The following is a 24954-nucleotide window of genomic DNA, read 5'->3' as shown; positions in this document are numbered from 1 at the left end:
TCCGACATATGCAAAGGAAAATCAAACATCTCGACAAAATTTCCTGTGGGCTCCAAATATCATATTAGGGACACGTGGTAGCTTAGTTGTTTAATGTACTGTGCTACAAGTCGGAAGGTCCTGGGTTCAAATCCCGATGAGGGGGATTTTTTCGATATATGATATAAACTCCGTCCTAAGTGCAACAATATATTGTAGGTCTTTCGTCTTGCTTTCTTCTACACTACATGTTTCGGCCGCAAACGGCCATCATCAGGTGTATACTCTCGCGTAGCTGTTAACACTGCACCCAGTTTAAAATTAAAAATTAACAACATACAGGTCTTCCCAATTGTTCCCTTCGTCGCTACTAAGAGGATCTACTTCGCTGATATTTGTCTGATTCGTACCTCATCTTTGCCACCCACACACGTCAATTTTGACCTTCATGAACTGGCACTTTTAAAATCTTCAGTTCCAACTTTAAAAATTCTTTTACATTTTTTTTCCCTAAATTTAAAATTTAAAATTCTCAGGGTTACTCGCCACACGTCTATAGTGCTGCAGCGGCTACTTCTTGTTTTCAGCACTGTACAGGTGTTATTCTCTGTAGGCTCCCTGTGTGCGTGCCGCTGCTTATCTTTACTATGATTTACCTAATCAATTCAGCCACTCTATGTCCCTGGGGTCGACTCAGCCTCAGGTGAGTACCAGGAATCTTCCTGGGGTTAAGAGACCGGCCGGCCGCGTAAGGCTGACAAACTCACCGCAATCTTGTTTGAACATNAATTAAATAAGGGAACCCAATAAATTATTAATTTATTTGATAAATAACTTCGCAGGAACCTGACCTGAATAAACAGTTAATTACCCATAAATAAATAAGTATGTATTGATTTCAGACATATATAAAATATAGTCTAGCACTGAACCAGTTATATATAGAGAGGACTGAATGTTTCATTAGCAAAACCTGTAATTTAAGGCAAAATCTCACTCTGTACGCAACAGTATGATTATGTTCTTTCCTCAGGGTTCACAAAGGGAATGTGGATAACGGAGGGTGAGGAGGAGGAGATGGGTGTGACATTTCGTAAGTGGGAGAGGAATAAATATAAAAGGTTTAGTAGGAAGACCGGAAGGAAGGACTAGGCTTAGATGGAAAGCTAATATAATAAAAAATCTCAAAGTAAAACGAGTAGGCGCGAATATGTAGACTGGATTTATGTGGCTCAGAATATGGACCAGTGGCAGACTCTCGCGAAATTTTTTAACTCCGTAACATGCTTTCAGGTTCTTGGTTACCTGGACAAGTATTTGCATCTGAAGAATGACTCTTCTTAACTTAGATAGTTAGTTATTTGATTGCAGTAAAACTATATCTTTCCTCTCATGTTGTGTCGGAGATCAACTATCTGCTCGTACAGGCTCAGGCTCAGGTTGTATTACAGTCGGCTTCTTAGCTTGCCCGTATTTTCTTGCTTTAAAGCCCTGTTTGGCCTCTCTACCAGATTGTGTCTTATAGCGAGGCACCTGCGTTCGTACTGGGCGCCTCCTCGCGAAAGAGACGAAAGTTCTGATGTGTTCATGTCGAATGCCGTTCTTCAGCTCTTCTTAAAGGCAGAAAATCTGTCTGTGTTACCAGAAATGATCTGCTTTTAAAAATACATATATGCATGATTATGTCTATAGAAAATATCAGCGCGCAGTTATCCTGCGAATGTAAGGTAAAAGCTTAACAGACGTTGCAGCTACATTGGATACTGTTTGTAACCTACTGACTGAATAACTACATGATGATCTTGTGACATGTCGGCTAAAAGCCAGAATAGTGGTAAACCAGATGACATCCACTAGTAGGCAACGGTGCAATAAACACTTTCCCGTAGCAAATTCTCAACACGCAGCAATAGAAGCGGTGTTTTGCAGATGGTCGGAGCCGACGTTATGTAACAGGAGAAATTAGGAGTCGACAATTTGTCGAAGATCGGAGACGGCTGTTAGGAGCCATTACCTAGCAACGACTAGTGAACAAACAAAAGACTATGTGATGTAGTTATAGTGGTCTTTAGAGTATGTAAATCAGTTGGGTCGTTGTAGTTATTTGTATGTAGTTACGTGTTAAAGGTAAAGCTATCCTTGTAACAGGCCATGGAGACCCATAGGCTTGTGAGACGTCGAGGCTCCCACATTTTCTAGACAGTCGGCTCACAGATGGGGGTGAGATTGTCAGCCTTACACGCTGACCGTCCTTTACCCCCAGGAAGATCCCTGATATTCATTTCTGTTAGAGGCTGAGGCGACTCCAGGCCCATAGTGCGGCCGGAAGGATTATGTCAATTAAAAAATCCAGTGACCTTATCAGGTGTCGAACCCACGACCTTCCGGCTTGTACCATAGTGCCTTAACAAACTATGCTACCGCATACTTACGTACATGTTATAAACATTCAATAAATCCAGTTATCAATCCAAACACCCGGTATTGTCACTAAGAACTGACAATGTTAATGATAAGAACAAAAGTGTAAATAATATAAACTAGATAAACAGATAAATGTCACTGAACTTATAGTGCCTGAATTCTAAATCTGAATTTCGCATTTGTGTGTCGTACCATTTATCATCGTCAGAAAGTAACCGTCGTCAAGCCCCTTCTGTCTTTTGTTTTCGGCTGAACTTTTGTTTGCTGGTAGCCCGGCGTGAAGAGCCGATTACGTAAAAATAATATTATATACACGTATGATGTGAAATAATAAAGTTAAGTTACAAAGAGACATTTGAGCTTTGAGACGTCAATAATCGAACACACAAAATTATTGAATCTGAATGAAAACTTCGTAATTGTTCCAGTGTTACACGAATGCTCAGGCGGACGTTATTCAAGAAATCGCTTTTTGAATCAGTGAATATGTTTCATCATTTAAATTTAGATAAAAATTATCACATTGCTGTACTTTATATTATGCTTACTTGTATGTTATAATTCTGAATGTGACGTGGGGGGAGAATAGTGTGTGGCTTATGCGCAGTAATTATAATTAATTTAAATATAGGCGCGTTGTCCAACAAAACAACCGGCCGTTTAACGTTATAATAACGTAGTTTTACCTCAAAGCTAACCAGTGTGCACTCTTCATTACGTTAAAAGAGTATACCCCCCAAAAAGGAAAACCTAGAGTACTGATAAAGGGCACACGTTACTTTTTATTAGAGCGATAAACCAACAACATTAGTTTATGTACTCGTATGTCTGCTTTGCGATGTGATGTTCATTTGTTTGATTAGAATGTAAAGCTTGCTACTCGTACCCTGCATTTCGCCACTCTGTAAATACCGTCAGATATAATGCTCCCGGTTTGTAATGTTAAAATGTGAGCCATTGAATCCAGTACACGTCATGACTGAGGCAAACACTATCATGCTCTGTTAGCGCGTTAAACTGTGGTTCATGTTCTGCAGGGTGGTCTAATCATTAAGTCTGGCTGATAAGCAAGAAATTCGTGGATACTTTCGGATGGAAAAAGCATTTAGTAAAATATAGTAACATATGAGGGGACACGCGGCAGCGTAGTTGATTGAGGCACTATGCTACAAGCCTGAAGGTCGTGTTTTTTTATTCCCGATGAGGTCATTGAATTTTTAAATTCACCTAATCCTTTCAACTGCACTATGGCCCTGGTGTTGACTCAGCCTTTAACAGAAATTAGTACCGGGAATCTTCCTGGGGTTTAAAGGGCTGCCGGAGCATAAGGCTAACAACCTCAGCCATCTATGAGCTAATTGTCCAGAAAATGTGGGAATCTCGACATCTCACAGACCTATGGGCGTTCACGGCTTGTTATATGGATAGCATTGCCTTTTTTTTTTTCTTAATAACACGAGGTTTGTTCAAATGGAACCTGTTCTGGGATTTCTCTAGCCATTTAAATAGAGGCCGTTATGAACAGACGGTGAGGTAGTTATAAAGCAAGGAGGTTGAAGCTGCGTTCAGGTTTATATGAACATAAGGAGAGTGTACCGTCATCAAGAGAGGTTTCCCCTGATTCTTGATCAGATATTATTTTGTGAAGTTAAGGGCTTTGAATTTTCTTGTTGCAATTTAGCACCTCCCACTTAATTTTCCGTGGCCATTGTTAAGAAAATATTGAAGACTGTACGAGTATATGCTTGAACGCATGGCGTATATAGGCGGGTTTCTTTATATAAGAAAGACGTACACAAAAAAGGAACAAGTCATTTTTTTATTTTTATTTGTGTATTCGTTGCTAAAATTTTCTCGACGAACCAAAGCGATATAATAGCTCGCCCCACGTAACCCTGCAAGAAGTGTATAATTTCAATGCACTTAAGTTATCGATTTGTTTGTTGTTTTACCCAAAACACCAAACGGGATTAGTAAGATGTTGGAAAGGCTTTGTCCTGCTTCAGCAGCATTGTGCTGGCCCTTTAAGACCAACTCTGTAGCCACAATCAGCTTAAAATGCACGGATTTGAGTCTCTGAGTGTATTACATTCAATGTCGATGTTTCTTTCCCTGTTAGTTCTTGTGGTTTCGTGATACGAGGACACAAACACTTCCAGAGACTGTACTCTTGCCGGGGGAGACGGTGTACTCCCATGGGAACCGGACCAAGCTGGGGGAGGTAGGAGGAAATCGATCGCTGTTATCGGGTTCCTAGCTGGTCAGGGCTGGGGTTTGATTTGACAGTCCTATGGCTCACTAGCTACACCTACTGTTTGACACCAGAACAATAGGCCCTTCTTGTATTAGCAACCATTTTTCTTCATCACAGAAGATGCTGGTTCAACTGGGCTATTGTCCGCGGTTCAATGCGTCTTTCGTAAAAGTATTTGTACTTCTAACTCCCTTCACTTCCCTTTATATGCCATGTCAGTGTACAGTGTTCCCTTTATTCTCTCCGACTGTCAACATAAATCTGAGGTTACTTTAAAAGCAGAAGCTTCTAGAATTTCGATGTTCTATTTTTGGGGTTTCAGTGTATATTCGTATTTCTAGGATTTTCATGCAGCATTGAAACATGAGGAATGAATGTAAGTCCTCTCACGTCAGGAGGATGTTACATAAAGCTATTACCGCAAGAGTTAAATTGAAAAAATCTCTGGTCGTGGGTCTCAAGGGGCTTGACCCCAAGACAGACTGATTGGCTTAGACTAGGAGTTAGTCTTGAGACAGCAGTGGGAAAAGTAGGAGGTTGATGTGAGATGGCCGCTAGAGTGGGAGTTCGTTAGTGGAGTGGAGTGAGTTTGTTGGTGAGTTAGTTAGAGGACTGCTGCGGTTCAGCCCTTGTGAGCTGTTGCTGTGAGAAGCTGGTAGCTGAGGCACGGGAAGAGTTCGGGAACTCAGAGTAAGGGAACGTTCGCCGTTGGAAGCCGTTACCGAGCAGCGACTGGCGAAGACACAGCAGACTGAAAAGACTTAGTGCGTGCTGTAGTGAATTAACGATAGCGCTATAATTATAGTTATAATTATATATATAATTATAATTATATATATATAGTACTGTAAGTGGTCAGTAAATTCAATTACCAATCCAAACCCCGTATAAAGTCACTGTTACGCGTGAGAATAATTTAGTAGGATATAGCGTAAAAATAGCCCACATATTAAAATAGGATTTTTAATGTTTATGTTTAACATTGTTGTTATTGTTTGAAATAGTATATTAAATAGAAATACTACCTTAATAAGTGTAGGAAATATATACATGTTCATCTCGTTCTAATTGTTTTTGCCTCCGATGTGCAATTTCCTCGAATTACGCGCTAGTAACATTCAAGATGCGCAGAAGCACGTGTAGGTCTCCTTGTAAATTCTATACTACTGTTTATATTGTGGACATGACATCGTGTAGACTGGCGGGGGTATAGTTTCGGAGAAATATCCTGCGCTCAGCCTCAGACACAATTTCACAGTCCAGAATACTACAGTAAAAATCTCCGCCCTTTTTCTGTTAATGTTGACCGATTTTAACCAAAACTAGGACGTGTCGATAAAATTTAGCAACACTCTCTAGTGTCAAATTTAGAAAAATTCATTCAGTGTTTATCGAGTTTCTACATGCGGACAGACAGACGGACACACAGGCGTATAGAAGCTAGTAAGGGTATTATTTTTCTAATACTTTGAAAGTAATTTTATAAAAATGTGTTTACACACTTTACCGCAAAATGTGTTATTTAATGAGACAAAATGTGTGATATGAAATTGTTTGTTAACCTATGTTCCTTAGTTTCAAAGAGAATTAAGAAAGTAGGCTTATGAGATTACCATGCTGTGTGTTTATAAATTTACTCTATCAACTTCTGAATAATCGAGCCAATCATAATGGAACCTGGCTTGTATGAGACTGATCCTATCTCAATAGCGTACTTCATAAATCCCTCCCATCAGTCTACGTGTCCTCATGTGTATCTCCCTATCGTTGCTAGGAAACAGTTCGGTAAAAACGTTACCGCGGCAACGAATGCACACGCAACAAGAGAAAAATTGTTGGACGCTTAGTTTTATATGCGGTCCCTGTCACATTAAAGGAAAATGGGCTATTAGGTCTCCCCAGAACTTCTTGTATTTTTAAGTAGGTCTATTAGGGATGGATCCGCAGCAGTTTATGAAGGTCAGTTATGGAGATGGACGGTTTAAACGAAGTTGAGAAATGTGGGTGTAAACTAAGTGCAAATACAACAGAGGTAGGTGCACAAGAGTTGTCTTGACTGTAAATTTGGACACAAGCAGCACGTCCATAGAGTGAAAGGTAAGAGGTAAAGCTGTACCTGTAACAGGCCGTGGAGGCCTATAGGGATGTGAGACGTCGAGGCTCCCACATTTACTAGACAATCGGTTCGCAAATGGCGGTGAGGTTTTGAGCCATACGCACCGGCCGCCCTTTACCCCCAGGAAGATTCGTGGTACTCATTTCTGTTAGATGAGTCTAACCCAGGGCCAGAGTGCGGCTGGAAGGATTAGGTAAATTGAAAAATCGAATCGATCCCGCGACCCTCCGGCTTGTAGCGTAGTATCTCAACCAACTACGCTACCGCTTGTGCCCTATAGAGTGGAAGGTGGTGAAGATTATGCAGCGAATCAGGAAATGTAAGTTGAGAAGCTTGTGTGATCTCTTTTCATGTTGTGTCTCAGGTCTTGCTGGATGTAGTTAACGTCATGCGAAGCTTGAGTCACTTTATCCAATCAGTGTCAAACTTACGAAAGTTTACTTTTCTTAACATCTCAAATATGTCAAAGTGAATGGAAAAGTGTCGTTAAAATATTCTATATTATTCGCGTAAAATTTATAAATAAACCGTCCTCAAGCAGGAAAGTAACATTAATGAATTTGAAGCTGAAGAAACTTACTCCCGGCTGTATTGACCTTTTGACCTCTTGAACTTTTCCGTGAGTTTTCTCATCCCAAGCTTAGAATATACCGTCATATCTCAAAACGTAGTTCTCTAAAGTCACGCAATTCATAACATTGTTGCTTCTACAACCTTGAAATGAAGGTTATTGTGCTGAGGAATCCTATATCCAAGAAAGTGTCTGAGACCAGTTGGGACTCACGTTATTCCCCGTCGGTCTCTCTGTGTGTATGTTGAAAGTGTCGTGATCACATGACAGTGAGACTCTTACAGGTGTGAAACAAATGACTGTTGGCTTCTATTACGAGATTAAACTTTAAGGGGGGGGAGGGTTTGAGAGCTGTTAGAAGACTTGGGAGACGTATAGGAGGCGAGCCCTACGCTTTAGACTCAAGAGAACATGTCTTGTTATAAGTCTACTACTCTGTGTTGCTCTGTGTGGTTTTACATGTTAATTATGACAAATTAAAATTCTGTATGGATTTGTGCACGGTATATCTACTAATGGCACACACTGTCTTCGCTCGCTTGGAAACCGGGATCGTGGGTTCGAATCCCACTCAGGACATGGATGTTTAGTTTGTATGTGTGCGTTTTTCTGTGTTTGGGTACAGGTAGAGGCTTTGCGACAAGCTGACCACCCGCCCAAGAAGTCCTACCGAATGTGTAAGATCTAGAAAAACCGAAGTGAACGGAGAAGTTCATGGAGGTAGGCCTAGGCCCACTGGGCCTGTAGTGCCAAGGAAAAAAAATATCTACTAATATGTGCCGATCACAGTGGCCGCGCGGTCTAAGGCATGAACTATCTTCGCACGATCAAACACTGGGATCATTGGTTCGAATCCTACTTGAGGCATGAATGTCTGTGTGCGTTTATTCTGTGGTGTCTGCTCTCCCGTGTAGGTAGCGGCCTTGCGACGGCTCATCCCCCTCCAAGGTGTCCTGCCTGTTATGTAAAAGGTCAATAAACTGAAAAAGCGGCCAAGGCCCAACAAGAGAATATGGAGCCGTATATAGATAGGCAGATAAGTGGATGGATGGATGAACATCTCCTAATGTAGCTGCATAATAATCTAAGCTGCAAAGAGTACTCTGATGCCTTAGTGAGCAAACTGGCTGGCCATACGACTGAATGGACAGGATTCGATTCCCGGCATATGTCACCATGTCCATCCAGCCTCCTACGCAGTGGGTACCTGGTGATTTTTTCCACGGTATTTACCTTCACTTCCCTTATAAGCCTTAAAGGCAAGACGTTAAACAGAGTGAGACTTTTACGTGTAAAAAAATACGCTCGTGAGTGTATTGTGACAAGCAAATTACAATGCGTTACAAGTGCCTGAAAACATAGTTCTCGGAGGCAAGCATTCGGACATGAGAACGCTTGAGTAAACAGGAAATATTGACATTTTATGACGAGAAATTCCGTGATTTATACATATCAGATAATGTTATGATAGTGAAAAATATGAATGATAGGTTGGACATGTAGGCAGGATGTAGACGTAAGGAATGCATGCAGATTTCTGGTCGGGGAACCTTTCGGAAAACAACCACGAAGAACATCAAGAATGAGAATTAGATTTTCTGAGGATGGGAAACGATGAAATTGGCTCAGTATCGTGTCTAGTTGGCGAGAGATAAGTAGCCATATTGGAAGTATGATCTGACAAAAAGGAAGACAGACGGACAGATACATGGGAAACAAAGGGAATGGCGCATGATCAAGATAAGCCCTTGTAGCCACCTTCAACCCACCAGTCCGCAAATAGAACACACATAAATACGAGCATACCAATAGGTTACAGGGATATTTGAGTGTTTTTCCCCCCCTGAAAGGTAGGCATGTGTATGAAGCAGCTATTGGTGGCACAGTAAAGCAGTTCCTGAGCTTCTTTGCTACTGTTAACATGGGTCGCACTTGTAGAGCAGCCTGCATTAAACTGATTGCCTTACTTTTCATACGTACACATCGCAGCAGCGCGATGTAATCTCGAACCGTGTTCCATAGGAGTACACAGGCAAAGCCCCATGTAATTAGGAAGTGGCGACAGTGTTAGAGACAGTGTTCAAAGGGTTACATGAATTGAGGAGAAGGGGGTGAATATACATATTTGCATAATTATTTTAATAGCATGCGAAAAATGCCAACTTTAACGGATAGAGGGTGTCACGTGGTCAGTGTAACGGATCTCCACGGCAGTTAATTTCGGTTTTCTAGACCGGAGCCGATAATTTCTTGAAATAGCTCCTCAATTATCCTCATGAGGCTGAGTAGACCTATTTCCAGACCCAGTACTTCTCAGAAAATCTGGTAGTGCCGGGAATCAAACCCGGACCTCTGTATCTGTAGCCAGGAACTCTGACCACTACACCACAGAGGGGTCTACCCGCTAAAGTTGGCACTAACTTCGCCGACATGCGGCGGTCGCTCGGTCGGTATAGTTCGCTTGCGTACTAAAACCATTGATTTTTTTTTTGTTTGTATGCGAAAAATAGTGACTGAATTAAGGGGAGATTTTCGGACTGTGTATGCTAGCAAACACCGTTTATTAACGCTAAAATAACTACAGAATCTATTTATTTTTAATTATCTTGTGCTTCCAGGTGTCTACATATGACGTCAGCTCTTTACTGCATTTCAAGAAAATACGTCATCCTAATCAGATGACCTTCCCATTCCACTCATATTACACGCAGCATACGTCGCACCTTCCGAACATAACAAGTACAATCTCACTTAGTTGTGTGGGATTTAGAAATGGTAAAGGTAAGGTAAATTGTCCCTGTGCTCAACGAATTAAGCACTCTGCCATGGGGCTTGGGCATGTAGATCCACATTTCCTTGACCTCGGCACTAGCTGGAGGTGAGTGGTCAGCTTCACACCCCGACCACTTTACCCCCGGGGAAAAGCCCCTGGCACCCATTGGATAGGAGATTGAATGGACCCCAGATCCGGTCTGAACAATTTGGAGAATACAAAATTCTTGACCCTACCGGCACTCGAACTCCGACGCCTCAGTCGTCCAGCCCGTAGCCAGTCGCTATACTGACTACGCTACCCCGGCGTGTCAGTTTATTGACACTTGAATAGTGGATTCGTATTCTATACGTTTTGCTGTACAGTGGTTAACAAGAGGTCCTCACAGAGGTGGTCATGTAGAGTACCATCTTCTGGGATATAACGCTTTGTAGTCCGTTGAAAGTCAACAGATGTTTCGGAGGAACATATCGCTTCCATCTTCAGTGTCGAAGGATAAACCGAGCAAGAAATCAGCGGGAATGCAATTGGCAAGCAGAGCCACACACTGGTTTCTTACTAGGATTATTATTCGACCCTGAAGATAGAGGCGATGTTCCTCCGCAACGTCGGTTGTCTTTCATCGGACTACACGGCATTGCATCCCTAAAGATAATACTTTTCAACAAAATTCTCCTCTTGAATACATGGTTTTGTTCATAATTTAGTATATGAATATATAATTGTTTATGTAGATCCCAACTACGAAAAATACATGAAAATCTTCAGATTCTTTTCTTCTTGGTTGAGAAACTATAGTCTCATGGGCTACTACCGTCGTTTCGGAGAAACTTGCTTCCTCCATATTTTCTTCTGCCATAAAGAATGGGGCAACAGACCTTGCGAAACGTTGATAACGGTATACGATTCTACACTTTGTCATTAACCAGGAGTTTGCAATCTAAATTTTCACCGCCGTTAAGACCTCAGATAGCAAATTAAAAATGTCACGTATAAGGGATAGCGTGACTGATAATTATAGGTTCCAGATTCGATGATTGGATTTATTGGACGTCTTTATTACAGTTACACTTGTTTACAACAGTCCACATATTTAACTCTTTCTTGATAATGAATCTATCACTGTTGTCTGGATCTTGCACCGGTCTTCTACTTGAACTCCCTCTGACTCGCGGCTCATTCCTGCTTATAACTGTTAGGAGGCCGTGATAGAAAACACCGCCTCGAAGGGTTCTCTTCTGCTCGTTGAGATCGCAATGTGTCGGAAACCATTTACCGTATTTACGCATGTATAGGCCGCGTGCGTGTATAGGCCTCAGCACAATTTTCAGACAGAAATTATAGAAAAAATAATTTTCTTGGAATATTATTTCAGGAGTAGGACATCCTGTATTACTAATTATGAATATATATTTTTTTAAATGAAGTGTGATTTCGAATATTTCGAATATAAGACGCACCCCAGTTTTCCTCTTGAATTTTTGGCAGAAAATGTGCGGCCTATACATGCGTAAATACGGTATATATTGTGTAACCATATCTCCAGCCGTGTATTTGTTTACAGCGTAAGCCTCGGAAGGTGTGTACTGAGTCGTTACCTTGCAATTACCGTCTTTTCTCACTTCACTGTGGAAACAATATTTACCCAGCCTTTGGCTAGCAATGGACTTTTGCTTCGACTTCATATTCCGCACTCAGCCGTCACGTCACAATATTTAGTTTCTTACATCTAAAAGCGATAACTGATATTATATAATTAATGCACGATATCTATATAAATTTTCCATATATCCTAAACAATGTCCGATGTGTGACCGACATTTTGTTGTAACTTTTATCATTTTCTGTGTTTTTATTTTCTGTGAACTCGTATTTAGACGGGTTATGGAGTTCAGTGTTTTAACGACAAGTAGAACTTATAATTGACTGAACTCGAGACTGCCTAAGCCCACAGCAGTGTTCTCTTTTTTCCTTAGTTCTATTGGGCTCTAGGTTTTATACAGAAAGGATTAATCTGATCGGCTTTGAAGAACGCGCGCAGAGTTGCTGACCGATTGAACTTGGAGGCGCCATAATCTTAGTACGCTTTTCTTCACCTTTATGAAAGAACTTCTCTTCAAGATCTCTCGGGTTACGTGCTCTTTCGATCTCTCTTCACACGTCTCCAACAAGATGGAAACTAATATGACAAGAAATAACTTTTCTTCGCCTTTCTATTCTGCTACCCAATACAGGTAAAGCCTTTTAAAAACTAAATTTGGATTTACTTTAACTTTACTTTGTGGAGTAGAATTATGCACTGTTAAGTCTAGGGATGGGTTCATCCAGAAAATAACTTAATAACTTACATACTTATGGAGCTGAGCCCTTCCTGAGCCGCCGAATCTGCAGCTACTCAAGAATTGCCCAGCATTTTATGAAACCCGAAGGTTCATTACCGTGTTCACAAGGGCCCTCCACTGGTCCATATCGTGAGCCAGATCAATCCAATCAATACCATCCCACCCTTTCTCTCTAAGATCCATTCTAATATTGTTCACCCACCTACGCCTTGGTCTTCCCAATGGTCTCTTTCCTTCTGGGTTTCCCACGAATATCCTATACGTATTCATCTTCTTCCTCATTCGTACCACATGCCCTGCCCATCTCATCTTTTACTTGATCATTCTAATTATACTTGGTGAAGAGTACAAGTTATGAAGCTCCTAATTATGCAGTTTTCTCCAAACTCCTATCACTTCAATCTATCTTTGGTCCAAATATTCTCCTCAGTACCCTGTTCTTAAACACCCTCAGTCTATGTTCCTCCCTTAATGTCAAAGACCAAGTTTCACACCCATCCAGAACCACAGGAAAGCTGTGTAAATTAAGGAATATTTATTGTAGGGTCCTTGGAGGAGCTCCTGTGTAAATTTACTTAGGAAGGATACGTGTAATGAACATGACGACGGGTTGCCTCCGCCAGGCCATCATCAAGGGCTCCCGTTAACCCTGTGGTGGAGAATACTGACCTTTCAGAGGATCATGCTGCCCATGTCTTCAGAGTTGAAGTGCGTAGCCCGAGCTGAGTATTGTCTTGGAGTTGTTATATAGTGTGCAAGAAGGCTGCGCCATAGCTCAAGCGGTTAGTCGCTGGCTTCCCACCGCGGCGGCCCGGGTTCAGACTCGGGTCTGGTCAAGTGAGATTTGTGGTGGACAATGTGGGGCTGGGGTAAGTTTTCTCCGAGTACTTCGGTTTCCCCTTCCAGTCTTCATTCCGCCAAATTCTCCATCATCATAATCACCCGAAGCAGGTACAATAAGCCAATCATTGGCCGCCGTGCCGAGTGGACCCAACTGGACTCCACCCCCACTATGCGAGTTAAAAAAATTATGGAGATTGCAAGGAAAGTGATCATTGATATCCACGAGGGGAGGGAGTAGAGGAACATGGTGAAGGCCATCAAGAACGGCAAATAGGAAAGCAGCCATTTACAGGAATACAGATTTTTTTTTTCAGTCTTCCTTCAGAAGTTGGTAGTTATTCTCTGATCAAGATATTTTCTGTTTGCTGATTCCTAATATTCATCTTCACTGTGTCCCTGTAGGACTACTCGTCTGCCGAGATTTTGCTGTCAAACTTGTATACTCGTTTGCAGTTTCTGCAGGAACAGGAGATGTGTAGCGCAATTAATCTTTTTCGCCTTGTCACTGTGAATTTATTACGCGGAGAATGCAACTTTTGACGCCCCTTTTTATTTATTTATATTTACCCCCGTGTCTCTCCGGTTTAGCTAGCAGTTACATAGAAACCATTCACACAGTTTCCTTTTTCACGGTTTTTATCCGTAAAAGCCAAATATCAGGGATACGACTGTACTAGCGTTTTGAACTGTATCATTTTCCCACTAATCTCTTAAAACGTATCTTTCTCTGTTTCCGTCTCTCTCGCTGCCATCACGTTTCTTACAATCTGTTTGTTTTCCCCTTCTTTCTGCCTTCCTAGGCTTGGGACCTGATCTTCAGCGTACATACGCGGCTCTGCTCGGTACAGTCGCTTAACATAAAGTGGGCACAATATTTGTCACTTTCTCGGGTATTACTTAGGACAAAATATTTTAACTTTCGTCCAGTAAATTGAGCAGGTTTCCACAAAACAGAATGAGAAGTGCTCCCCATTAAGGCCACTCTAATCTGAGAAAAGCGGGTGCGATACCACCACAGATATATCTGCACTAAAGCAACGAAAACAATTTCTTATTTCCCATATGGATTTAAGAAAGTTTATTTCTTTAAATACAGGAGGAGGGATAGCTCAGTCAGCTAGGGGCTGGACGCGCCGGGTTCGATTGCCTTCAGTGCAAAATTTTTCTCCTCTACACAGTGTCCAGACCGGCTCTGGGGCCCACCCAGCCTCCTATCCATTGGGTACCGGGCGCTCTTTCCCCAGAGGTAAAGCGGCAGAGACGTGAAGCTGACCACTCAACTCCAGCTAGTGTCGAGGTCAAGAATGATGGAGCTATACCTCCACTCTCCCACATGTCTTCATGGTATAGTGCTTAATTAATTAAGTACAGGGAAATTTTACTTTATCTTACTTACCTTACATGTTAGGCCGCGCCATAGTTAAAGCGGTTAGTCGCTGGCTTCCCACCGCGGTGGCCCGGGTTCGAGCCCGTCTCTGGTCAAGTGGGATTTGTGGTGGATAAAGTGGCGCTGGGGTAGGTTTTCTCCGAGTACTTCGGCTTCCCCTGCCAATCTTCATTCCACCAAATTCTCCATCATCACACGGGGCAGGTACAATAGGCCAATCAGTGGTCGACGTGCCGAGTGGACCCAGCTTGACTCCACCCCCCACTATGCGAAAAAAAAGTACNTTCCCCTGCCAATCTTCATTCCACCAGATTCTCCATCATCATCATCTCCCGTGGCAGGTACAATAGGTCAATCAGTGGTCGACGTGCCGATTGGACCCAGCTTGGCTCCACCCCCCACTATGCGAAAAAAGAAGTATTTTAAATGTTTTAGTACAAAACAGGTTACTTCTTAGAGATACTAACTTAGAGATAACTCTTAAGGTTCATTACCTTGTTTACACACTCCCGTCTTAGGGCCCTATACAAAGCCATTTGACTGCATTTCGCACCTNTACAAAACAGGTTACTTCTTAGAGATACTAACTTAGAGATAACTCTAAGGTTCATTACCTTGTTTACACACTCCCGTCTTAGGGCCCTGTACAGAGCCATTTGACTGCATTTCGCACCGTTGCATCTCATTGCTTTAAGATCCATGATCGTATTACCCAGCCATCTACGTCCAGATCGTCAACGTTATATATAGTGTATATTTCCATGACGTTTCTCGGCCGAAGCTGTGCATTAATCATTTTCTCCAGACAGTTTAGAGACCAGGATATGAACCTGGACGACTGCGAAATCGGAGTTCCATTCCCAACACAGAGATTTTGTTCTTTTCCTAGCGCCCCACGCTGACTCTGACCCCACCCAAACTCCTGAGTGCCGGAAGCTTTCTCTCTAGAATTAAAGTGGCCAGGCCGAGGTTATGTATTCCTGGAGATAGCCCTCCACCTCGTCATGCATCTCTATGGCGTGAAGTTTAATTAAAAATTCGCATAGTGGAGGGGTGGATTCCATTTGGGTCCACTCAGCACGGCGGCCACTGATTGGCCTATTGTACCTGCCCCCGGTGATTATGATGATGGAGAATTTGGTGGAATGAAGATTGGCAGGGGAAACCGAAGTACTCGGAAAAAACCTACCCCATCGCCACTTTGTCCACCACAAATAATCAAAATGTGGACATCCCTATCACTGATAAGGGATTTAAGTCAAGGGAATTATTTTTCTTTCTTATTTCTTATACAGAAGGTAAAGGTGACCCTGTAACAGGCTGTGGAGGTCCATGGGGTTGAGACGTCGAGGCTTCCATGTTTTCTAGACAATCGGCTTAGAGGTGACGGTGACATGAGCCTTACGTGCCGGCCCCCCTTTACCCCCCCCCCCCAGGAAGATTTCTAGTAATCATTTCTGTTAGACGCTGAGTCGACCCCAGGGCCATAGTGCGGCTGGAAAGATTAGGTTAAACGAAAAATCCAGTTACTTCATAGGAAACTGAACCCGCGATCTTCCGGCTTGTAGCATAGTGTCTCAACCAACTACGTTACCGCGTGCCCCGTTATTTCTTATAATAATTAAAAATACCAACTAATACTTCTGTGATTTGAGACAAGCAAATTCCTCAATGAAATGTGCGGATTCTGTATTTGTTTTATTAATGCCCCGGGGGAGGCTACCCCGATCGTTACCCTTTAAATCCGGCCCTGTTTTCATTACAATTTGTGACAAATGTCCCATTTGTTTCATCCGTTTCGATTGAATCTCCCTAATCAGTATATAAACTGTTAAGTATCAAAGGAAGGGGCACTCTAATGTAGGAAGTTTCCTGCCCAGTCTCCAAGGCGATAAGCACGTTCTTAGTGGTGAGCTGTGAATGTACCGGCCCTAGTACCTCGACATCCCACATGCTCTGTTCTGTATCGCAGTCAGGCTTCGTAGTATTTTCTCTACTCATGACCGCCATCACCTCTGACCCCGCTACCACCGAAGTCAGTGTCAACTCTGACCCTTCAACCCCTTCCATTTCGCTTCGACCCACCAGGTCAACCGACTGTAAGCGGCAGAGAAGGAAGAGGAGATTTGTGTGTTCCTGCGTGGGCCACGTAACCCGGAATCCTTCAGACGAGCTGTTTAAAAACACAGCTGCCGTGTAGCATTCCATTTCTCTGCTTTCCTCCATTTTTTTCAGGTGAGGTTATTCTAGGAGCCCATGTTCTCTAACATCACGGCATGAAGGCGTTTACGGACCGCGGAGGTAGAGCTCCACGCATTCCTTTTCTCGGTATTAGATGGATGTGAATGGTCTGTCGCTTCACTAGCGTCTGAGCAGTTGCAGGACTCTGCTCATATTCTAGATTTAGGTCAAAAACAGGAGCCCTTCGGATAGGTCCAAAAATTATAATTTTCTGTAACACTACTTTTACGGTTTTTGTTAAATTCCGGTAAGTTATGGAGACAACCGCTCTAAATAAAACTGCAGGTGTGGTCTTCAGGAATATGACGACAAACACTAAACATCGATTGTGTCTGAACCTGCCTGACAGGTCTCACCGATTTTATTGCTGTTCGGTATTGGGCGAACAGTGGCCTACCGAGCAAAAATCGATTTTATTTCGTAGGAAACGTAGTCAAGGTCAGTCGTACATGGAGAAACCTGCTCCAGCGCCACTTTGTCTACCACAAATCCCACTTGACCAGAACCGGGATCGAACCCTATCTAACCTTAATGAGAGCCGTGTCGATATACGAATGGGGGAGGGGAGAAATGCATGTAGGATATTGATGAGAAAGTCGGAAGGAAGGAGATCATTGGGAAGACCAAGACGTAGGTGTGTGATTTTAGAACTGCACAATTGGCAGCTCCTCAAGAAGAGCGCAGATCCACGAGTGAGTGATACAAATATAGGAGTATATGCTGTTCAAATTTGGTTACGTTCGCGCTTCTCCTGTCAGCTTCATTGAGCGGTTCGGATCCCAATGTGAGCTGAAAATGTCAATTTCTGGTCAGCATAGGATTGTGTACTTGATATCTGAGATATCCATGTCATATAGAACCTCGGATTTCGGAAATACGCCAAGTACAATGTTGAGGTTATTGTAAATTTTCGGCAAACGTTGCAGTTGTTTTGTTCGTTGTGAAAACCCTTCAGGTATAACCCTGAATATGACAATTGAAATGTGGGAAAACCAACTTTAAAGCTGTGTTTCCCCCTCCACCCGAAAGCCAGATTTATACACTGAACTCCATCCGTGAAAGCATATGGACTAGAAGAGTAATTTAATTTTCTAATAAGACTGACCTATAGAAGGCTACCGCTTTATCTTTGAGAGTGTTGCGCTCTCCAGTGACCCGGAGAGCTACGCTGGCGGGAGCGTAAGGTCTTGGTAGGGCAACCCATGCCTCCAGGTCAAAGGGTAGGGGTCAGACGAAGTGTAGTCCCTGGTCGTCCAGGCTTGACTTTGGGCGCGGGGCTAACGACTTCACCACAAAAAAAAATTCCAGTTACAAAACGATGGAAGAGGGGCCATGACACACACAGGGTTGTAGCGGCGGTAAAGAAGAAGAAGAAGGCTAAATACGAAATGTGGCAGGTGACTTCATCCTTTCCGTTTTTGTGGAATTCTGATATTAGCGTTTAATGCCTTGTAAAAGAATGTATGAATTAGAAATGGAATAATAAACAAAATGAGGGAGATATGAAATAAAATAAATTGTATTTGATGGCTTTCTTGACTGAAGAATTAGCGAAGTAAAATTCAGAGGAAAAAAATGTGTGGGTAAATCGCAAGAAAACCAATGGTTTAGAGTAGAGCCATTGTTAAAAGGAACATTTTATTCTACACTTAATTCCATTATAAAAATATATTGCTCTTTATAGATGCGCTTCTGTGTGTGTATGTATGTAATGGGAACGAGCATTGCTTTCAAGTTTCTTGGCAGAAAGTAGCAGAAGAGGGTAAGAATTTTGCATAATTTATTCGAAGAGTTCATTTGAACCTATGCGATGTTTCTGAGTTAATTGGAGGAATGCCAATCCGGGCTGCTACAAACCAGTATTTATATTGTATGAAACCTAACACAAAATGTTGTTACCTTTTTGTAATCATACACATATTTTACTTATGTATCATCATAGCTTATTTTTATAAATGAATTTCTTACGTTAATTCGTTTTATCACTTGCGTATAAACACATGTTTGTACCAAGACCCAGACGTCTTTCGTTGTATTACAATCGGATCGGACTGCAAAGTGAGCAGTTTAGTGCGTCTGCCTGTATATGTGAACAATAACTAAAGATTGTACACATCGATTATTTAATTTCGTGACACAGTGTATTTCTTTTTGGTAGTTTATAGTTTTCAGCTGATCAAGAAAGTAAATAAGATCTAGAAGTTTGTGACGATGGTACATTGGTTCATTTGAATTCTGATAGTCTTATCTGTGTCCGGTAGGGTGTCTATAGTGTAGGTTGACAAATTATTGTCCGTGGTAAAAGAAAATAAACATATATTTCTAGTAAAAAAATAAAAAGTAAATAAAACTATCCCTGTACCAGGCCGTGAAAGCTCATAGGGTTGTGAGACGTTGAGGGTCCCACATTGTCTAGACAGTCGGCTCAAAGATGGCGGTAAGGTTGTCAGCCTTACGCGCCGGCCGCGCTTTACTCCCCAGGAAAATTATTTAATTAATTCCTGGTACTCGTTTCTGTTAGAGGCTGAGTCAACTCCAGGGCCATAGCGCGGCTGGAAGGATTAGGTCAATTGAAAAAAAATCCAATGACCTCATCGGGACTTGAACCCGCGACCTTCCGGCTTGTAGCGTACCCCTCGACGAACTACTCTACAGCGCATGTACATTTCTAGTACAGACCGAAAATTTATTGTGTTGTTTCAGAGTTTAAACTTTTCATGTTCTTCTGAAAGGTTTGGATTCGTGACACCATGAGTTCGACCTTGGCCCCTCCCCAGACGTTCGGTCATCCTGATTAAAATTTCTACAGGTTTTCTTGTGGCAGTTGAAGTTGAAATGTCAATAAAAGTATCGTAGCTCAGAAAGCAGTCGTGACATTTCGTTTTGCAACCCAGCTTTTGCTCCGTCACTTCTCATTGAGGTTTCCATGGTGTCGCCTAGTCGTCATAGATGAATAACGTTAAGATATGCCACGGAATTTTCATCTCGAGTTGTTTTCATATTACGGATTTTCTCTTATTACATTCGAGGCCAAATAAACACAACAGAAACATATTTTTCCCCAAGTCGAGCCTTTAAAATATAATTGAAATTTACAGAAGTATTTCTTCAAAAATATAAAGCGAAGTCCCATATTTACACGTATTAACTGCTACAGCATTCGAAATACTGAAACACACGCTGCTTGGATAGTTTTTAATGTTGCGCTTGGTAAGTTTAGCTTTAAGAGACAAATATCAGCGTTGCTATTTTTCAGAAATTGCCTACCATGTACCACGATATCGAGCATGACGAGTTATACATTTCCCTGGAGGATGTACGATTTCACTTGTGACATCGTAAAATGTGACGTGCCCGGTAGACCCTTGAAACGTTTTAACATCACTTAGAACACATTTGTTGTAGGCTGCGGTCACTTACGCGCATCCCGCTCTCTTCCTCAGAGTTCGTTCATACGCGCAACTCTCCTCTGTCTACTCTGTTCATCGGAAATGGATACCAGATCGTTTATGAATTGATAGGGGCCTGAGAGCTCGTACGAGAGACTTCTGCTGATTCTAAGAACATGATTCCTATTTAGATTTGCGGTTTTGTCGGTGGCGGTTATGAAAACCTCTATCGTTGTCCGAAGTTTCAGAGGAATATATAGCCCTCTGCTTCTCGCCTTCTGGTTTCATGCTTGGCTCTACTCTCCTACTCTGAAGATAGAAACGATATATTCCTCTGAAACGTCTGTTGAATTTGGCCCGACTATATGGCATTATATTGACAGAACTATACAGGAATGGAACATTTTAAGTTCTTACGTTCTCACTTTTTTTCCTTGGCACTATAGCCCCAGTGGGCCTAGGCCTACCTCCATGAACTTCTCCGTTCACTTCGGTTCTTCTAGATCTTAGACATTCGGTAGGACTCCTTGGGCGGGTGATCATCTCGTCACAAGGCTTTACTTGTACACAAACACAGGAAAACACACACACACAAACCAAACATCCATGCCCTGAGTGGTATTCGAACCCACGATCTCAGTTTCCAAGCGAGCGAAGACAGTACATGCCTTAGACTGCTCGGCTACCGTGACTGGCAGTGTATAAGAATAATATATAAGAACTCAATACGTACCTCACAGGAAACAGATCCGAACCCACGATCCCGGCTTCCGAGCGAGCGAAGACAGTACATGCCTTAGACCGCTAGGCTACCGTGACCGGCACGATCTCAGTTTGGACAGTGCAACCAATAGAACAGTAAGAACATACAACCGGATATAATCTGCGCGTAAAAACGTACCATTGCAGGCCTTAACTATTAATATTTGAATGCCCCCAGTTCTTGAGAAATGGTTACCGAAACATTGAAATGAAATTAAATTATGTAAGATTTGAGGCTTTCACGGCGGTGAAGACGGCGGTCTTCTGGGATTTCAGATTAAATTATGTCAGTAGGGACTGGGATTGGGTTAACTGAAATTATTTTAATATTCACACGTAAATTTATGTGAAGGATTTAAAGTAGATACAGAAATATTAATTATAATCAGGGCCCGGATTTTGATGACATGTCATCTTTTTTCCTTGTATCCTATGCGATGCTCTTAAATACATAAATCTCGGATATGAGCTGCTGGTTACAGATATGTAAATTTTATAGGTAATTTTTTGTCATTTTTTATATTTTTAGGTTTAAGATCATTTTTTTCATTTTGGGGGTAATTTTTTTTTAATTTTAAGAGTATTTCTTGTCATTTTTGTCTATTTTAGGGAATTTTTCTTCACATATTTTCTGAAATGTGAATAATATGGAAGTGAATTGTTCTTTCTCTTTCTCCTTTAGGTAATTTTCTGGATTTTTTCGGTCATTTTATAAGTCATTTTTTAAATATTTTCAGGTCATCAAAATCCGGGCCCTGGTTATAATCAATAAAATATAAGTATTCGCTATGAAAGAGAAATGAGCTAATGATGTATGGAATTAAACGCAACATCGTTCGAAGTACATGACTTCCAAAATGTGCTGTTGTATGCAACAATAGCTTATTGTTACATTTTTACAATTAAATTATAAAAAATCAGAAATTTATAAGAATATTAACGTTTCAAGTTAAATATTCTTGTTTATAATTCCCTTACACCTAGAAGATAAATTATGTGAGGCTAAATGTAATTTAACACATTTTATCACAATGTTTGGGGGTGTGTGAATATAAATCGAGTATGGATTGGCAGCTGGGTTTATTGTTCACTTGTATACGCCACTCGGAACTATAACGCTATTGCTGATTTCCACACTGTCTTCTCAGCCCGCTGTCATTAGTCAGTGCTTGGTGACAGCTGTCATCAATAGCTATTCGTCTGCAATATTTTCGAAGTTTTGGAGACTGGATTCTGTTTCCGTCTTCAATTGGGACCAATCGATAGAGCTGTTCTGTCTCACTTTACCTGAAGAAGGAGGCGGAATCCAGTCTCCGAAACGCTGTGTTTTTAAATAGAAACAGATGCTGTTTTTAAATATGAAACAACAATAGTTAATGTCCAATAAGTTAATATGTGTACATATCTAATTTTAATAATTAGCATGTATAATATCTAATATCTTATTAAATTAAGAACTAATTATATGGCCTAGATTATCAAAGCCCGAATAAAGAAATCGGTTACTTTAAAACCCTTTCATTTGGCCGATTCGAAGACAGAGTGATACAATCTCGCTTCATCTCTTTATTTCGACATCTGTTTCACTGCTGGATTTTAGTTTTTCGCGACGGTGACTACGAAGATACGATTTCTGGATTGTAAAGCCTATTTTGCTGGTTTTATATTTGACTTACACTTCAATCCTGAAGATAGGAGCGATATGTTCATCCGAAACTTGGAGTTGCCTCAAAACTACAGACGCTGTTTCGCCGAAGACCGTACTTATTACAACAGTGTTGTTGTCAAATTCCTTCTTTGATTCCGAATGGTTTATTTTCAAGAAGTTTCTCAAAACTGTCCACGTGTCTCTCGTTTCATACCTTCAAGCTACATGTTCAGCCCATTGTAATGCACGTGACTTAATTACTCTGATACACCATGAATATAATATTCAATAAAGTTACCCAGCATTTAATATGTGCAAACTCTGAACTCATACACACACAAAAAAGCAGTTTCTTAACAAAGCTAATGGCTTTATATGTAACATCTCTTTTACAGAGGAAGAGTTCATTAATTGAGGTCGTGAAGCGAAACATTAATCTGTATTTTTATTTGCTACAGTGTTCAAAATGTCATCATTTAAAGTAGATCTTTATTTTGGTTGGATATTTTCGTACCCGCCATCTTGTAAAATATGGCTCTATAGTCTCCCACACGTCTTCATGGCCTAGTGCTTAATTAGTTAAACACAGGGACAACTTTACGTTTACCTTTACCATAATGTAAAAGTGCAAGGGCCAGTGCCCTCAGAAACTTCCGCAGTCTTTACTTTCCTGTCAGCTATGGTGACATGAAACTTTTCGGTGTTAAATATTGATATGACCTCTGACTTCCGAAGGTCATCCAGTTGACCAAAATGCCAGAATCGATACACACGCAGAATATATATCATCTGACAAGGTAATGTCTCATTTCCGAAACCAACTACCGGAGATTCATTGTCCTGTTCCTACAGTAATTAGCTATGAATTGTAAGGACATGATGAAGGCAGTGGTGGGGAGCTATTAATGTTACACAGTGGAGAAGCCCAGTCGTGACTGCTACCACAGATGGACATGATCCCAGTGCTGGTACCAGCTGATCATGTGGTTACTGCACCGGTAATGAACTGGGGCGTGGTGGACTCACAGCAGGTGTGCCACAACTTAGGCACACCCCACTGAACCTATACGAGTATGTTTGCTGTGACTGTTTTAACAGTGACTCAAATATTAGCCATATCATTCAATAGCGGTATGTTTCTTTGGCTCATACACTATTACATAAATTGAAAGATTCTATAAAAACGCGATATTTTCAATTTTAAAATGAAATTTTTGCACAGATGGGACACCACTATTTCATTAGACTTTTTTTTCTCAATCAATCTAGTGAAATCCCCGCTTGTAAAATCAACTATTCCGAGAAATATTTGAACAATATACTCTCATTTACGTTCTCATTTACATCTGTGTTTTCTAAGTAATCTCTTTCATGAGTTAAAATAACCAAAATTTGTAGGCAGTTGCAGTCCTTTACTCTTCATATCGCGACTTTACATCTGCCTTCATGTAATGTATCTCCGCAATTCAAGACCTTTGACAGTATCTTAAAATAGGCCACGGCCGCGTTCTTTCATGTTTTTCACAGCCCATCATTTACATACCTTATCTTAGTATACGTTAAGTAACCTCAGCATGAGCGGCCTCCGCAGTCTAGAGGTAACGTTCCCACCTTATGACTCGTAGAACGCGGGTTCAAATACCCGGCGGAGGTCGTCGAATTTTTAAGGGCGGGAAAATTCAGGGAACAAGTCCTCCGGGAGGGACTTTAAGCCGTGGGTCCCGTGTCGTAGCTTTACGGCACGTAAGAGAACCTCATATCTCCAAAGGAGGTCACTGAGCCAAATTACGGACGTTTCCCGCCCAACAGCAGTCTCTAATACCTCTGGTAGATGGGGGAAGCATTATAGATACCTCTCATCTAGTAGAGCCGGTCTCGCTGGCTGGGCGGGATTGATGATAAGCACCAGTTCCGGTAGGATATAGAGACTGGTAGAAATCATAGAGGGAAGCACAATGGACCAAGACAGGTCTAAGTGCATGGGGAAACTCACCCTCTCCAATAACTAACTAACTAACCGCAGCATGCGTCGGTACATCGTAAAGTACCCGAATAATCAAGCCACAGCAAGCGTACTGCGTGAATAATCTATGTTACTTCAATTGTCTATCTTCTCCTTAACACTTTGCTCCCATTTCCCGTCTATTTGTGTTTTTCCTTTAGATCGATGAACCTAATTTGACACCCCAATAACACACATAAATCGATGGAGCTGAGTCGTTGCG

The 24954-nt window shown here is 41.6% G+C and overlaps 1 protein-coding gene across 1 annotated transcript in view; it reads left to right on the top strand.

Moving 5' to 3' along the window:
• The window catches only part of LOC111870795 (Down syndrome cell adhesion molecule-like protein Dscam2), a gene marked incomplete in the record, with an annotated part of 574710 nt that overhangs the window by 174698 nt on the left and 375058 nt on the right, over positions 1–24954 (top strand).

The sequence above is a fragment of the Cryptotermes secundus genome, unplaced genomic scaffold, assembly GCF_002891405.2.
Source record: "Cryptotermes secundus unplaced genomic scaffold, Csec_1.0 scaffold499, whole genome shotgun sequence".
Lineage (NCBI taxonomy): Eukaryota > Metazoa > Arthropoda > Insecta > Blattodea > Kalotermitidae > Cryptotermes > Cryptotermes secundus.
Note: the sequence above shows the minus strand (reverse complement) of the source record. Positions and strands in the feature narration are given on the sequence as shown.